The following is a 15,194-nucleotide window of genomic DNA, read 5'->3' as shown; positions in this document are numbered from 1 at the left end:
GCGATCTCTTTCCCTCTTGCCTTATCCATTCTGCCTTGTGCAACAGTTGCCTAAGCCTAATTCCCTTTTATGTGATATTGATTAACAGCCATACTGAGTCTAAGGCTGTCAGACGGACCAAAGTGTATTTAATTATTCAGCTAGAATGAAGCAGAAAACAGTGCAGCAGCAGCTGTACCAGAAGACATTGGCACTTCATCTCCAAAACAGAAGAATTCTGTCCCTATAGTTTGAAGGATTTCATAGAAGCCTGAGGACTGACTGTTTGGAGGTTCAGGCTTGACAGGAGAAAAATTTTTTTCGCAGAAAGGATCATTGGGCACTGGCAGAGGCTGCCCAGGGTGGTGGTTGAGTCACTTTCCCTAGAGGTGTTTAAAAGACGGGTGGATGAGGTGCTGAGGGGCATGGTTTAGTGGTTGATGGGAATGGTTGGATTCGATGATCCTGTGGGTCTTTTCCAACCTAGTGATTCTGTGATCATCAAGTCCAACCACACCTGTCCACTACTAAATCATATACCTAAGCACCTCATCTACCCGCTTTTTAAACATACTGAGGGATTGTGACTCAACCACCTCCCTGGGGAGCCTGTTCCAGTACTTGATAACCCTTTCAGTGAAGAAATTTTTCCTAATGTCCAATCTGAACTTCCCCTGGTGCAGCTTGATGCCATTCCCTCTCATCCTACCACCTATCACTTGGGAGAAGAGACCAACATCCACCTCTACAACCTCCTTTCAGGTAATTGTAGCTTCGTTGATCTTCTCTGGACTTGCTCCAGTGCCTCAATGTCTTTCTTGTAGTGAGGGGCCTAGGACTGAACACAGTATTTGAGGTGCGGTCTCACCAGTGCTGAGTGCAGGGGGAGAATAATTTCCCTAGTCCTGCTGGTCACGCCGTTTCTGATACAAGCCAAGATGCCATTGGCCTTCTTGGCCACCTGGGCACACTGCTGGCTCATGTTCAGTCGGCTGTCAACCAACACCCCCAGGTCCCTCTCCTCCAGGCAGCTTTCTAGACAGACTTCTCCTAGTCTGTAGCACTGCATAGGGTTGTTGTGCCCCAAGTGCAGGACCCGGCATTTGGCCTTGTTAAACCTCATGCCGTTTGTCTTAGCCCAGCAGTCCAGCCTGTTCAGATCCCTTTGCAGAGCCTCCCTACCCTCCAGCAGATAAACACTTCCTCCCACTTAAGTGTCATCCACAAACTTGCTAAGGCTGCGTTCGATCCCCTCATCCAGGTCATTGATAAAGATGTTGAACAGGGCTGGACCCAGCACTGAGCCCTTGGGACACCACTTGTGGCCGGCCTCCAGCTGGATTTAACTTTATTTACCACCACTCTTTGTGCCATCCAGCCAGTTTTTAACCCGGCAGAGTGTGCGCCTGTCCAGGCTGATGGCAGCCAGTTTCTCAAACAGAATGCTGCAAAAAACAGCATCAAAGGCTTTACTGAAGTCCAAGTACACTACATCACAGCCTTTACCTCATCAGTTAAGTGGGTACATGTATGTGTATGTGAAGATATCACATTTGTCAAATAAATTTTTGTGACAATCCTCAGTTTTCATGCGTAGCTTCATTATTCTCCCTCTGTACTCGGCACTGGTGAGACCGCTTCTCGAATACTGTGTTCAGTTCTGGGCCCCTCACCACAAGAAGGATGTTGAGGCTCTGGAGCGAGTCTAGAGAAGAGCAATGAAGCTGGTGAAGGGGCTGGAGAACAGGCCTTACGAGGAACGGTTGAGAGAGATGTGGTTGTTTAGCCTGGAGAAGAGGAGGCTGAGGGGAGACCTCATTGCTCTCTACAACTACCTGAAAGGAGGTTGTAGAGAGGAGGGTGCTGGCCTCTTCTCCCAGGTGACAGGGGATACGACAAGAGGGAATGGCCTCAAGCTCCGCCAGAGGAGATTTAGGCTGGACATTAGGAAAAAACTTTTCACAGAAAGGGTCATTGGGCACTGGAACAGGCTACCCAGGGAGGTGGTTGAGTCACCTTCCCTGGAGGTGTTTAAGGGAGGGGTGGACGAGGTGCTAAGGGGCATGGTTTAGTGTTTGATAGGAATGGTTGGACTCGATGATCCGGTGGGTCTCTTCCAACCTGGTTATTCTATGATTCTATGATTCATTGTGCATATTTATTGCAGAACTGTTTCTCTGGATTGAGATTTGGGCTGGGTTCAAAAGAAGGAGTTGAATGCTACAATTGGAACGTGAAATATAAACTGTAAGGACAGGATTTTGTTCAACTGATAGAATTAAGATGGCTAAAGTCACCATTTTATATTTTTTCCTGTAACATTACAGTGATACCTGCCACAAATCTACCACAGGATTTTTTTCTTTGATCATTAATTCTTCTGCTGAAACATGCCCTGGTGTGTCTCCATACTGGAACCATCAGGAGGTCCCAGAGCTCTAGTTTTCTTGGGTCTGGGAGACTACCACTGTGTCCTTGTTCATATATCGTTCATTAGATATCTACGTTTACCATGGTTAAAGAAGATGTACTGGCTAATGTGGATGTTTGATGTGATGTAGTAAGCCTGTTTTTATGGTCTTTTAATTTTAAATTTGTATTTTAAATAATTTTAAATATCATGTGTATTATTCAGAATTGTGGTTTTGGAAAATACGTAAAAAAATTAAAATCCCTGAAAAGACTGACTTATGTAAATTGGAACACAAATCCAATTCTTTCAGTATAAGACTGTAGGTTACATTTTGTATGCACTAAACTGTAAGGAACATCTTTATAGAATATGATTTCTTAAATTAGAAAGCAACAATAGTCTTGTTTGCATTTTTTTGATGGCTTGTTTCAGTTCAGCATTAGAAGCAATAGCAGCCTGTCCCAAAGCTGTGTGTTTGTCTTTAACATCCAAGAGCTTGAATGTAATGCAATTCATTTACTAATGAACATAGAAAACACCAGTCTGCTGATGTTTGAAGGATTTTGGGTTTATTTGCATATGTTTGTATTTAGTATTCAGTTGGGGATGTTTTTGGTTTGTTTTTTTCCCATGTTTCAGAGAAGTGGGACAGAAGAGACAGGAAAAGAGAATCCAGTAGCTAATTCTCATTTTTTGAAATTATTCTTATCTTTGTTTTTAAAAATAGCCCTCCTTACAGATTGAGACAAATCAAAGCAGAATGAAGACAATCGAACAAACAGGTGCTGCAATTTCTTGTAAAATTGTTTTACTGTCTAGTATTTCCACATCACAAGTAGATCTTCACATCATTTAAAATCTCAGTCATATTAATTTTTTTGAGTTTTTAGAAATGTGGATGGAAGGCAGCTCTCCTCAGAAAGGTTAAATCAGATCAGGCTGTGTAGTTACAAAGCAGAGCAGAAAGAGAGTGAGTTTATGGGAAAAATCAATTGTTGGTATGCTGAGTACAAATTAAAGCCAGCTTGTCGCACTATTTATTTAAGAGGTGAACTTTACTGTGACTGGTGAATAGATCATGAACCTAAATAATGTCATTTTTTTACTCATTAAAGCTGGAGCAACGAAGTAAACAATGTTCCAGTAGCACAGCTGCATGTCTATGCATGGTCTCCAGAATGAGACGAGGTAGTGCTGTTAGGAAAGATAAATTATTTGAAATTAGTTCTTTGTTGCTTCCACATCTAGACCTTAATTAATAGGTATGTGATCAGGATAACGCAGGCCAGTTGCTAAATCTCTAGAGTAGCTAATATGTGTGCTGTCCTCTGTTGCTCAGTTCTTTAATATTTATATGTCTGCATGGATTTTTTAGATTAATACTGGGCGTACAGTCCAGGGACTAGCTGTCATTTCACAAGCAACATCTGGTCACAGAACGATGTGTGTAAACCTCCATATTTAATTTGTACTGGATAGGATTTTCAGAACAATGATTAAAAAAAACTTTTCACAACAATATGACAGTCACTAAATGCACAGAAGCACTTGGACCTATGTATAAATTCCATATCATGATACGAATAAGTCTCCCATTGCTGTGCATTTCAGTTTGATTATTATTGCATTTATGGAATGGTTAAATTCCTCAGCCTTTGGCCATGAGCTGCTGTAGCATGCCTCAGGTGGTAAGTAAATTGCCTACAAATGCGCTGCTTGTCATGTCTTATTCCTTAATTTATTCTCTGGAATAAGTATAGTCTCATAATAGGCGGGCATATCATGGAGCAAAAAAAAAAGCATTAGACAGGGACAGAATATTAGCCTTGTAAAGCCCTTCCCAACATTGAGTCATTTATCTTTCACAGAAGGCAATAAATATCAAAATTAATGGCATGCTTTTGTTTTAAAGAATTTTGCAGAATCTTTGCATCCGTTAGCAGAGTTATAATGAAGGGGCCCCATGGTGGGTCTGCATTGCCATCTGATGATAGTATTTGAGCCCCCTTTTTTACAGGGAAGAAGTAGTGAAGTGCATTGGTGGAGGGACACCTGTACCTGAAAAATCACCAGTTAATTAGAACCTATTCATCACCTTTAATGGTATTGACAGTCTAGAGTTTATTTCTAGAGTCACAGAGTCAATACAATGCGATTTTATGATGGTTCATTTTTAATCTGATATTTCTAAAAAGTCACACTACTGCCTATTTTGGCACCACTGCCAAGGTGCTTTTTCCATCTGAAAACACCCTTCAGTTACATAGTTTTGAATAGCTCAGCAGCTCGAGGAAAAATAAAGGAGAAACAAGAAGGTCATTTAACTTCTGTGTAAGGAACTTTGTTCTTCCAGAGCATACATGGCAATGCACACAATGGAGAAATCTCTCAGATATCAGCCATAGTTTATGTTGCTAGACTCATAATAGTATTACTCAATGATAGATACATTGAAACATTGCTCTTCTTTCATTGTTTTTTTATTATGTTAGAGTATGTCTTGCTATTCTTTGGTGCATGACTTCAGATTGCAGAATGAACTGTCATTTCAGATGGCACGAAATTATTTATCGGTTGGCTCTTTAATGAGATTGTTTGCTGTTATATCTTGCTTTATTCAGTAAAACCAAAATATATTTCTAGGTGTCTATCTCTGGCAATTTCCATGGATGATGGTTTCAGCCTTACTAAACAGTTGGCTTGATTTCTTTAATATTTTTTTATGCCCACAGGGGCAAAGTACTTGGTCCAAGCCTGGACTACTACAACATGCAGGCTAAACAAATAAGACAATCTGAAGAGCCTTGAAACTTAGTAGAAAGTCTTAAAATTTATTGATGAACTAGAACACATTAGATTTCCAAATTCAGCATGTTTCAGGGTAGTCTTCATTTCATAGCATCAAATGAGTTTTTATCTTGTAAAATGTGAGTCAGAAGGGCCTGAACACAAATGAGTTTGTTTGCAGTCAAAATGTGGTGAATACCGTGTAGTACTTTATTTGTTCCATTTGCAGTATTTTTTCACAAGTCCATCCTGTCTGCCTTTTGCACAAACAGCGTATTCAAGTTAGCCTGTTGGAGAATAAATGAAAAGGATTTGTCACTTGCAATCCTTTTTTGTTTAGGATTTGCAGTGTTTTTAAGGATATCCATTTGGTTTATGTGGAACGGTGACTTTCATATGGAGCGTTTTCCATATTGTGACCATTAGCAACAACAGATAAATTTAATCATAGCACTCAAAGAATATGGCAGGCTTTACAGAATACTAATAAAGCAAATCATGAATTTTTAAGCTCTCCGAGGAGGCTCTAAGAAAGAAATTGATTAATCACTGTTATAACAATATCACACCTTGAAATAGACTTTAACTTGGATGAAGAGCACAAAGTACTGGTTTAGTATCAATACTAATACAGTAGTCTCCGTAAAGCAGTTCTGACTCTGTAACAGGTTTGCTATATGTCAATCACTTTAGGATCACTTAGGATTTCTCTTACATTCATCTTCCACGTAACTTGGTGCATGTGCATGTGCGTACACACTCAATGTGTGAATCCCTAGCCTGAATTTGACAGTTTTTGTTAGTTCACTCATCTGGGGCAAGAAAATGAAACCTGCTTTAACTGTTGAGTAGGGAAAATTGATGTTGTAACGTTTCTCCAGACCTTCCCACAGTTTTCTTTCTACGTAGGGGAGAAAGTAGTGTTCCCTCACTTTGCTGTGAAAGGGTTTTAGAGTAATACAGTAATAAGAACCATGGCATATGCCTCCAGAAACCTTGGAGCTACCACCAGTGGGTCCAGAAACGCAAGCATGGCTTTGCAGTACGGCAGCTGACATAAAAGCTACTCCATCACAGAAGTAAATCCCGAGCCATCTTGCTGTGGAAAACTGGTAATTTATTCATTTTTGCACATTTTCTTCCTTTTTTTTCCTTACGCTTTCTCTCTGCAAAAAAATATGATATAGGGAAAACGTTAGCAAAGCAATTGGAAATTCTTTATGAAAAATTGCCTAGAAGCAGCAGTATGAACAAGCCGCATGCTTACAAGAACTGCAGTAAAAAAAAGAAAATCGCCTATGAGCATAATATTCGGGCTCCAAAACAGGTTAGCATAATAAGTGGCAATAAACATATTCAGAGAAGTAAAATGTAAAATAAATGTTGTGGCATCTTAGTCAAAATTAGATTTTGCAGAGTATAGCGAAGCAGAATTGTGAAGTCTGAGAGATTGGTTCCATTTGCTGTTAATGTTCAGCTCTCATGCACTGGATTTTCTGGCCTGAAAGAAAATTATGAGTCCTTTAGAATAATCCAGCTTTTCATTTTATTTTGCAGCCTTGTCTAAGCAGATGAATCTGATAATTCCTTAAATGGGAAATTTGCCAGCTGAGAGAAACCTAGAGGGCAACAAATGGGCAGCGATGACAGAATGTCTTGAATGCTGAGAATGTTGTTTTGATTCCAGACTGTGTAAAAATATATTTGTCTAGTGGAAGGTAAAATGTTACACAGACAGATAACACAGGAGATTTCCTAGGCATTACATGCGTGCATGCACACACACACAAATGCAAACACGGTATTTATATTGTTTTTCCGTAGGCTTAACCCAGATAAATTAAATTGCAAAAGCTAATGCTTAAAAAAAAATAAAAAAGGAAGAAGAAGAAGGGCAGGATACAAAACAGTGAAATCAAAGCAACTCTGCTGTAAGGCTGCAGTGATTTCCTTACATCATCCTGCTGTTTCTAGGTATTGCAAAACATATGGCTCACCTTTAGGGGCAGTCCCCAAGCAGTGGGAGATGTTGCATCCTGTCAGTGCTGCAGTAACTGGAGGTGCAATAGTGAGGTGAATTGAGGACGCCGGCATGACTCTGTTTAAGCTGACTGTTGGTTTGCTGAGGTGGTGTTTGGGTAGGTGGGCGTTTGTTTTGAGTGCGTTTTTTAGCTACCATATTGATGTGCCTTGATTTTTATAAATGTCTGAACAAGGGTACTGCTGGAGAGGCAATTGTTTTGAGGAAACTTGGCAGCCTGAGGATTTTAGATACTGGGAAAAGAAAAGAACAGAACCTAAGGACAAGGGCAGATCTCTGTCTCTCCCACCATTTTATTCTGGCAGCAGCTGAGTTGGCTGAACAGGCTCCTGTCCCCCACTGTTCACAACTGTTCAGCGTTGCTCCCATGAGACTTAATTGATCACGTAGTTGCTCCCTAACTTGATCTGTTCACTATAGTCTAGGTTGGTTTAAACACTTTTAACACCAACTATCTGAATTCTTTCCATCAAAATCATTTAGACATCAACAGTTATTCCACAGATACTGAGGGGCAGCAATGTTCGGCAGGAGTGTAAGGGAAGAGTGATTAAGAGAAGCAAGGGAATAAGGAATAAGGAAATACACAATGAAGCTTCGCTCAGAACAAGAAGCATGACTGCAGTCTGAAATTGAAAACTACAGTGGATAAAATGGGGAATATGGCTAGGCTTACTGCTACCCTGATAAAATTTAACTTTTTAATACCTGTCGTCCAAAATTTCTAAGCAGAGCTTCTAAGCCTCTTAGCCTATGCCTCAGAATTTTCCTAAATAATTTCAAGGATTGGGGCAAAAAATGACTAACACCTTGCATCTCACTAAAACAGTTAGATGTTTTAACAAACAAAATCTGTAAAGTGAGATGCAAAAAGACTCTTAAAGATTCTTTTTTTGTTGCTGCTATCTTTGCTATAATTTTTCTTTTCACTTAAATGAATCTTTTGCTATTAAGTCATTCTTTTCCTGCTAATGTAATACAAGAAAACCACTCACTGTAACGAAGACCAAATATTGACACAACCAAGCTTTAGGCACCAGCGTCCATATACTTAAACTGGAATCAAAGCTAATTGACATGAACCCCCCTGACATGTTGCGTCGTGAAATAAAATGTATGTGGAGGTGCAGTGTTATGTTAGGACAAACACTTATGTGTATGAATTTAAGTAGTCTGCATTTAATTCGGATTGTTGTCCTGATCTCTGTGGCTTTCAGATATTCAGATAGCATTAGAAAAAACCAGACTTACTATTTATTGAACAGAGCAAGAATAATTTAAAAATAAAGCTGGTGTACAGATGAGCATTAAACACTGCAAGAAACTTCATGGTGCTGGAAGTAGTGAGAAGCATTTTCTTCTTTCCATTCTTAAGCTCTTCAGTCCTTGCAGTCTTTCAATAAATTATATTTGGAGCAACAGAATCAGAACCTTAGGGCTTTCATGCTGGAGTAGCAAGACCAAGGAAGCTTCAGGAAAAAGGAAAGTGTCTTTGCAGTTTTCCAGATTTCAAAAGTCCGTCTCTTACCTCAACAAGTTTAACTAATTAGTTGAATTTTCAAGCTTTGGTCTGGTTTTGTGTTTGGGTTTGTTTTTTTTTTTTAAGTTAAGTTTGACGCTTGGAACATTTTTCATAATTACTTTGGAACACACTTTATAAATTTTACTATGTCTGAACATGCCACACAACAGAGAATAAGCTAAGTCATTTAGATAACCATTTACTAATACTAAGGTCTACTGCTGTTACTGTGTGTCCCTTAAATAAAGAACAGAGAGTCATTAAAAAGCTGTGAGTTTTATAAGCAAAAATACTTTTTAAAGTAGATGGAAAAATAAAATGAAACAAACTGAAGGTCATTAGATCATCCTATTTATGGTATCAGAGTAGCATTAAAGCATAGAACATCACATGTATTGAGATCGAACACCTTACTCAAACTCATTAAAGGAATTTATCCCAATGTCAATATACAAACAAACTTTTCTCATATATACTAGTCAAAAGAGGTGAATTTGGTCTCAATGTAGAGGTACAGATACTCCTGTAAGGCACAGGAGATGAGACAGCTAGTGTCAGGTTAATCAGATTAACCAATCAAGTGGACCAAAATTTAGGTAAGTTATTTCCTGTAACATGCAGATGATGATTTTGAAGTATTATCCTCTGGAATTTCACTTCTACTTCTGACTGTTGCAGTATTTTATTAAAATAAGTTCAAATGTGGTGAAATACCTAGGTTAATGGCTAGCTCAGAGGACAGGGTTCCCGAGACCAAGAAACTGCCAGACCAGTGCTTTTCACCACAGAGTCTGTGTGACATTTGCTGGAGACGGTTTTTTGTCTGCATGTCTTGAAGTGCTCAGGTTTTTCAAAGCCCTGTTTGATGCAGATAAATTCATGTTTCTGCTCTTTTGTTCATTCAATGTGTGTCTCCAGCCAGTATTCTCAGCTGCATTTTTGATATCCAGACGGTATGACCTATTGCTGTATGTCATGCATTTTAATTGGGGGAGGATTATAATTCACATAGTTAATCTGTAGTTTAGTTCAATAGAAATAGTTATTATTCCTATAGCTCTACACGTGATTTAGGTAAAAGGAAAAAATAATGTCGGAAGGTAACCTGCAGTATAACAAAAATATCCTATGTCTTTAGTCACCATCTCCAGCTTTGTTATAGTTGCTTAACCAGCATAAACTTTGTATGATCAGAAAGAACATCTCATGTTTTATATCTTTAAGACCTTGGATCGGTCTGAATTCAATATGCAAGTTTGTACCTTATATTTCTTAGTAGACGCCTTATTTTCTATGTACATAGGACAACAAACATACGTAATTTTAATATGGAGAGATTATTATTATAGTATCATAAGATAATACGGTACCTCTTTAGTGCAACACTGACTCAAAGCAGGGCCAGCTCTGGCTTAGAACTGGCTGTTCTGGGTTTGGTCCAGTCTGGAGTTCAAAGATGGAGACTGGGCAGAAGTGGACTTGTGAGACAATTCAGTATCTTTGTAATGCCGAATATAGTAGTTATGGAATATAGAAGTCACATTTTCAAATTGATATTACAAATATATGTTCTGTTTGCAGGTAAATGTATTAGGTCACTTCTGCCATGCTTTTTAGAATAGCCATTTATTTACCCTCACAATGCCATCTGCATGTTTGCGCTATCTAACTGCTTAGAATGCCATGTCCTTCCAAGTCTACGCTGCCTGCCATACAAAGTATGGTTGCTAGTGAAGTATGACTCCAACTGTAAGCCTTATTCTTGAATGATTCCTCTCTTTTCCTCAACCTCTTTTTTTGGTGCTCTTATTAAAACCCAAGAATTTAGTGCAATTATTTAACTATAAAGCTGCTGTATATTTTGCCTCTGGCTTAAAATAAATGAGAGAATCTATTTATGTAATAATTTTGGAGGTGCTTTATAAGAGATATTATTTACCTCAAGAATTAATGAATTGTCTCAAATGAGAATTAATACCAAGGAAATTCACCTTCACTGGCAGTATAGCAAGCTTTTTCATAAAGGTAGTGTTGCATTCCGTGCCTGGCCAGGAGAGTTTCTTACTTAGAAAATTCATGACCATGATCTGTTTTATTAAAACTGTCTAAAAGCTGAAAATTTTTCAACAGTTTTTACTTCAAAAATGTTCTGTGGATTAGATCTGATGTTTATTCTGCTCAATACCACTGCCTTTCCAAGGAGTCTGTGGAAACAGGTGTGTGAAATGCTGCATTTCATGTGGAAGTATGACTGACAAGTGTTGAGGTTCGTATGGTTCGGGGCAGCCCTTGCTCAGGATGCTGTCTGCTCTTTTGTACAAGTAGAAAATATACAAAACAGAGGAGGTGAAGCTGGGAAGTGAGAGGCTGGTTTTGAATAACAAGGAAGTTGGCTGGCTGATGGGCGAGTGTCAATGTCCCTGGGATGAGTTTTCCAGTTTCAGGCTGGAGAGAAGGAGTGGGTGGAGAGTGTATGTGAAACTGAGATTTCTGCTCCTGGCTTCACATGAGGAAATATTCAGCTGCTCAGTATTTAATAACCCGCTAGGTACTTTACCAGCCGGTGTAAACACCTGTGATTGCATTGTCAAAAATCAGGTTTGGTAGTATCTGAGTAGCTGCCATTCCTTGGCCCTGTTCTGAGATGGGTAGCTGGTTTGTGATCCAGGGAAGTGCTGGCTGTACCTCATCTTGCTGCTGCTCGATTCAGTTTGTTTCTGATCCCTGCATAACTATATTATTTTATTTATTTATTTAATTGTTAAATATTTAAGTATAGGGTCTGTAGTCAGTCTTTTGAATTTAATTCATACTGAAGGCTATCTTTCCAGGTAAAAGGATGAGGCTGTAGGTTAAGTTTAACTTGCAGTACTGTTTTTAAGAAAATCCTTGGTTGTTGTCCATCAGTTTTACAACCAACTTATTGGTCAGGCTCATGTAGAAGTAGTAGGTTTATTGTTTTGTGACATCAAGATTTTCCGTGTGCCCAATGAGAACATCCAGTGGAAAAAGCCAGATAAACAATGCTACCACTCCATCATGGTCCCGGTGGGACCAAGACAGAGTATGGATTATTGACTGCAGCTTCAATGGGTCTAGAAGATAAGCAGCACTTAAAGCACCTCTTTTTCTGTATCCTCCTACTGGCCATTACCAGCTTTATCCCTTATTATTTCCTGTCCCACAATTTCTTATAAAGGAAGCATAAGAATATAACATCCTAGAGTAATTTTTTTCATTGTTTAAAAGAATTTGATGAGAATTTAACATTTTTAGAATTGCTTCTTTTCATCAGCGTGCCACATTTGGGAAGACCTTGACTTCAGTCTCCAAAATTTCAACCCTTGCAGAAGTCTACTTATTGGAACCTATCTGGAAATAAAAGTCAGGGATACAATGACAAAATAAGTTTTGTTACAATATTAGAAAACTGTGCCCAAGAATTTAATTTTTTTTTTTTGTAATTTTATGAGAATTCTCTAGCAGCTTCCAAACTGCATGATTCTGTGGCAGCACCATGTTCAAGTCGTGTCTGTTTACGTATAATTCAAACAGTTTTAGGTTTTCTTTTATCACCTATCATTCAGAAGGATGTATAAGAAATAAATAAAATAGAGAAATTTTTACTTGAGTGCTATGGTCAGGCCATCTTCAGGAAGGATAACCTGAAAACTATCCTCATATCCAAACTTAATATAACTTCTGAATGGCTGGAAAACTTCTAAAAGTCTCTTTAATGTTTGTGTGTCTTCCTATTATTTTTGTCACTGTATGGTTCCATAATACATACATTTCATTTCTGTCTTCTGCCTGATAGCTCTAGTATTATACTTTGTGGGCAAATAACTGAACAAATAACATTGTTCAGTACTGGGAAGAGTTGAACGTGTTATGTGTCTGGTTCTCTTCCGCTCAAAGTAGTGCAGATATTTTCTTTACAAAAATGTACCAGGTAAGGAGCAAACCCTAATGTTGTCTTGAGAAATATTTTTCATGGAATATGTCCATAGTACCAGTGATTCAGTCATCTGTCAGCCTGATAAATGGATTAGTGTAAGAGGTGTTCCAATGGGGAAATGCAGCCCATAGGGCTTCTAGCTAATTATATTTAAGTTGTTTAGTACTGCTGGGAAGCAGCATCCAGGCAATTACTGAAAGCTTTGATGCTGTGTGCACTATTAGAGTGTGTGTTCAGAAACTCATTACCCTTTCGTGCTTGTGTTGGATGGATTCTAGGAACCTGACATGAAACAGAGCAGGAATCAATAACTGGAAAGACATTTTAGTTAGCTTCTGATCCATTTCCTGATTCAGCAGCTTTTAGCCTAGAGTGTTTCATACAATTGTTGTAATGTAAGGGGAAAATGTGACTTAAATGTATTAATGACCATATATATACGCATCTAGTTGCAGTGATGTGTAGCTGAAGTTTCACCCAAGATGAAGTTACAAAAGGTCCTTTAGGGACAAGCGGCTAACCAAATCCCCTGTGGCTTGTCCAAAGTACCTGCCTTCTCTGTTCCTAGTAAATTGATTGTAGTTGATTCTCCTAAAGCCTGACCTTGCAACGGTTATTTATGCCTCCGCAACTTCAAGATTATATTATTGCAGTGCCTGTCGTATCCCACCTTCAAAATTTCTTGGAAACTATAGCTGATCTGAAATGAAGCTGATGATACTGGCTACACATATTGATCCTTATTTAAGAAAATTGTACTGGCTTTGTCTGTGCCGTGGGCTGCTATTCACATTACTGATGCACCTTGAGAAAACTGTACACACTTTGCATCATCCAGATGTGGGGAACAGCAAATCCTTTTGCATACTGCTCTGCAGATGGGTAGCTCCAAGTTGTGAATGCTGAAAGCAATGAGGTATTTATACAGCTGGGGGTCAAAGACATGTAAGTTCATTTATTGGGTCTGTATGACAGATCTACTCAGGGCAAAAATCCCATGAATTAAACTAAATTGTGTGGTTTTCTTTTTAAGCTCTCACTTACTCTTAAATCTGTTAATGACGGTTGTTAGGGCAACGCAGGGGAGACTACATTTTTTCTTTTCTGTTTCTTCTTCTGTGCTTTTGCCTGAGGTAGAGCTAAATAGACAAGCAAGAAGATTACAGTTCAATGCTTCTGAAGGGGATAATTCTTTCCCACCTACCTGCAGTATCACAGATTTAATAATTAAGTACTTTTCTTTATATTTCTATTACAACAGTCATACACATGCTGTGCTTTTTGTTTCATGTTTTATGAAGTTTAGGCAGAAATCTCATGAGTTGCTGTCAAGAGAGAAGTGTAGGTTTTTTTAATCTGGGCTTGTTAATTAGAAAAATAGCATTTGGTTTGCCTGAGGATTGGTAAAATAAATGTTGTGTTATTTGATACTTGTATATCTTTCTGATAGAAGAATTATCAGAATTGCTGTGTTGCAGGCCACAGCACCCATGAATCTGTGTTCTGTAAAAAATCTTCTAGCAGTACTAAACACTTTCAGTATGGTACCTGCCTTGATTCCTGACAGCTAAGCTTTCCATAAGTTCATTGTTATTGCTGAAAGTACTGAACAATCAAATAATGGCAGATAGCTTATATATCTCCCATCTCTGAAACTGTTGTGTGTGACAGAGAGAATATCCACTACACAGAAAAAAAAGCTAAAGCTATTGAAACATCTGTTCAGGCAAAGCATTTACTATTGTCAATGATTTTGAGAGCTGATTCTCTTACTGTAGCTTCCAGCCTGGCTCCAAGACTTGTTGTATTGAGTTACTGTTTGGGATGCTAAGAGTTGGATTTATCTCTGGGGGAGCCTGTATAAAAGGGGAGGCCAAAATTAACAAGACATGTTTCTGAAGTTCTTAATTTCATGATGTCTTACCAGCTTTGAGAGAATTAGTTAAGATGAAACATGGAAAGTGTTTCCACTTAAATTTTGTCTTCCTTCAAGACACTTGCTTCAGAGTGGCAGCTCAGGTTCTGTGAGCTTCACCTGAAAGACTGCTGTATTCTGGGGAGAGGCTCTCAAGTTTAAGTATTTTAAGTTTTTCTAGGAAGATAGGGGTTATTTCTGAAGGGGTTTTTTTGTTGCTTTGGCTCAAATTTTACTATGGGAAACTTTTTTGCTCTTGTACTATAATGAACGCTTATTTCAAAGTTGACTCTGATTTCTGACTGACTCATGTCTTTGTTTCCTTTGTCAAATCTGAGCGTTCATCTATGGTAGATTTAGAATAAAATAAAAAAAAAAAATATCTCCTAACTCCCTTTAGAGGAGGCAGGTGTAGGAAAATGGTAGGTCCATAAGTGTCTAGAGAGGACTTTTTTTTCTCATCGCAAGCCATTAAATAGTATTTGTTTACTCTGTAAGCCCTTGCGGTAAATACATTAATATGCAGGCATTGTGTGGGTTTTTCTCAGTAGAGGTTAAAGGTCCAATGCATAGGTGTTC

General features: G+C 38.6%; 1 protein-coding gene across 4 annotated transcripts in view; it reads left to right on the top strand.

Annotated features, from left to right (window-relative positions):
- The window catches only part of TBL1X (transducin beta like 1 X-linked), a 199,612-nt gene that overhangs the window by 89,946 nt on the left and 94,472 nt on the right, over window positions 1-15,194 (top strand). The gene's annotated exons all lie outside the window — the stretch shown is intronic.

Source organism: Phaenicophaeus curvirostris, chromosome 1, assembly GCF_032191515.1.
Source record: "Phaenicophaeus curvirostris isolate KB17595 chromosome 1, BPBGC_Pcur_1.0, whole genome shotgun sequence".
Taxonomy (NCBI): domain Eukaryota; kingdom Metazoa; phylum Chordata; class Aves; order Cuculiformes; family Cuculidae; genus Phaenicophaeus; species Phaenicophaeus curvirostris.
This window is presented reverse-complemented; position numbering and strand designations above follow the sequence as displayed.